Below are 2693 nucleotides of genomic sequence, written 5' to 3'. Positions count from 1 at the left end.
GACTCCTACTCCAGCTGGTTCGAGGTGGACCAGCTGCCGTCTCTCACGTCTGCTGCCGTCATCGGGAAGCTTCGCCGCCACTTCTCGACCTTTGGTTCCCCGGTGACTTACCAATCCGACAACGGTAGCCAGTTTACCAGCGCAGAGTTCGGCGCTTTCGCCACCCGATGGAACATTCGCCACATCACCAGCAGCCCCGAGTACCCGCAAAGCAATGGCCTTGCGGAGCGCGCTGTCCGCAGCGCCAAGGAGCTGCTGGAACATTGTCGGCTTGCTCATTCGGACTTCTACCTTGCCCTCCTCAACCTCCGCAACATTTCCCGGGACCCCGCACTCGGTTCGCCTGCCCAGCGCCTCATGTCCCGCACCACTCGACCGCCTCTCCCGGTCTCTCAGCAATCCCTAAAGCCCGCGGTCCGCAGCCCTGCCGCTGTCAAGGAGCGCATCATCGAGAAGCAGGTCATCCAGAAGCGCTCCTTTGACAAGTCATCCCGTCTCCTTTCCCGTCTGTTCCCAGGCCAGGTTGTCCGGATGAAGTCCACCTCCGGTCATCACCGGCTGGCCGTTGTCGTTGGCAATGCTGACTCTCCCCGGTCATACCTGGTTGACTACGAGGGCACCGTGTACCGTCGGACACGCCAGCACCTGCTGCTTGTCAACGAGCCTGCTCCGCTTCCCGCAGACCCGTTTTCGCCGCCTGTCCGATCCCCACTGCCCGAAACTCCTCCTGCCCCTGTCACTCCTCGTATGCCCCGGACACTGCCCTCTCAGCTCTCTGTGCCCCGCACACGCCAGCCTCGTTCTCCTGCCTCACCTGCAGGTGTACCTGTTCCCCCCCCCCCCCCCCGTTCTCCTCCTTCCCCTGGGCGCTCTTCACCCGGATCTCCCGTCTCTGTCCCTGCCCCCGTACCTGCAGCTCCTGCGGTTGAAGGGGAAGGCGGGTTGCGCACCCGCTCTGGGCGGTTGGTCAAGCCGCCTGTCCGGTACGGAGTGTGCGAGTAGTCTGTATTATGATATATTCTAACTGTTCCCTGCTTATGGTCTGATTCTAGCGTATGAGCCGTGGTCGCTTTGTTTCCAAGAGGAAGGATGTAGATCAGTGCATGCTCCTTTAACATAGTGACCTCACCACTACTAACCACTCCCCATTGTCTCTTGTATAATTGTAGCTTCCCCACCTCCAGCTCGCTCTCTAGCTCCAGTGATGACCACGGACAGCTAGGGCATAGTGTGTGTAGTGCATATAATAACGTTATGTAGTAAAATACTTTGTGTGTCAAGAAGTCCTTTTTACAGAAAGAAAACCCAATGTTCAGCCAGTTCTTTAGCAGACTCCATAATTTGCCAAGCTCGAGGTACCAACGTGGCGTGTGGACAGTGCGAACGGCAAGTGAGCATGAACAGAGGTATCACATCAAACTGGCCACTCATGCCATCTTGCCCACACCGACCAACATGTCCATCCCCAAAATACATCGGGTGCTGCTCAGCTTTCAAATCTATCACACGATACACTGGCTTCTCGTTTTGCCATCAAATAAACTAAAATCGCAACAAAGCAGAGAACACTAACATGGCCCATGCGCAAGAATTTCACGCAGATTTGTGAAGCGTTCCAATTATTTATGAGCTGCACACTAAAGCAGCTGGTAGAGCGGCAGCGACCTGGGTTCGGGTGTTGTCTGTGCGTGCGTGGAGTTTCCACGTTCTCCCTGTGACCGCGCGGGTATCCTCCGGGTCCTCCGATATCTCGATAAGTGATAATTTGTTAAGTATTATGTTTATTCTTATCACGTGTAGTAAGATACAGTAAAACGCATTGTTCGGCATGCTATCCAAACAGATCAGGTCCACCGTACAGAGATACATGCAAGTCAAACTCTAGGTAGAGCGAAGAAGGTAATGTGTGCAGAATATAGTTCGTATGTTTGTAAGTTATAGGAGCGGAATTAGGCAATCCATTCCATCAATTATGTTCTGCTATTCAATCACGGCTGATCAGTCCCTCACTCTCAACCCCATTCGCATGCCTCCTCCGCATAATCCCTGACACCCGTACAATTGATCAACTAATTAAGCACACCTTAGCTTTGTAGCACATCAGTTCCATAGACAAAAATCCAATGCCTGCAATGTGGGAGAGGTGAAACTGACAGTGCTTTTCCTTATGGACGGGTCGTTCAAAAGCCTGATAACAGGCGGGAAGCTGTTCCTGACTCTGGTCGTGCGCGATTTCGTACTCTGTGCAATTCTCGCAATGGGTGCAGGAAAAGAAAGAAAGACCGGGATGGGTGAGTAAAGTATTTGGATACATGGCCTGCTCCTCCTGCTCCCCGACCAATTCGGGAGATTGAGATTGAACGCTTTACCCCTGGAAAACGTTTTGCCGTCATGCCTTATCCAGCATTTTACAGTCTTGTATCACTTACTTATTCACGACTTGGCAATCACCATCTATTAGATCAGGTGACCTTCCCAGTCGGTGCCCTGTTCCACCAGGCATGGTTTGGAAAATTTGTTCAGGCTAATATTAAAATCAGATGGTTTCAAATGCATGTAGTATAATGCCCCTGTCCCACTTAGGAAACCTGAACGGAAACCGCTGTAGACTGTGTGCCCCACCCAAGGTATCCGTGCGGTTCCCGGAGGCTGCAGGTGGTTGCCGGAGGTTGCAGGTAGTGCAAGCATGTAGG

General features: G+C 52.9%; 1 non-coding gene across 1 annotated transcript; it reads left to right on the top strand.

Annotated features, from left to right (window-relative positions):
• Window positions 1–1522: 1522 nt before the first annotated feature.
• LOC116968100 lies at window positions 1523–1625 on the top strand. Its single transcript, XR_004410409.1, has one exon. It is a non-coding gene; the product is annotated as a U6 spliceosomal RNA (small nuclear RNA).
• The last annotated feature ends 1068 nt before the right edge of the window (window positions 1626–2693 follow it).

The sequence above is a fragment of the Amblyraja radiata genome, chromosome 43 (genome assembly GCF_010909765.2).
Source record: "Amblyraja radiata isolate CabotCenter1 chromosome 43, sAmbRad1.1.pri, whole genome shotgun sequence".
Taxonomy (NCBI): Eukaryota; Metazoa; Chordata; class Chondrichthyes; order Rajiformes; family Rajidae; genus Amblyraja; species Amblyraja radiata.
The sequence above is the reverse complement of the archived record's forward strand: the minus strand, read 5'-3'. Positions and strand labels throughout refer to the sequence as shown.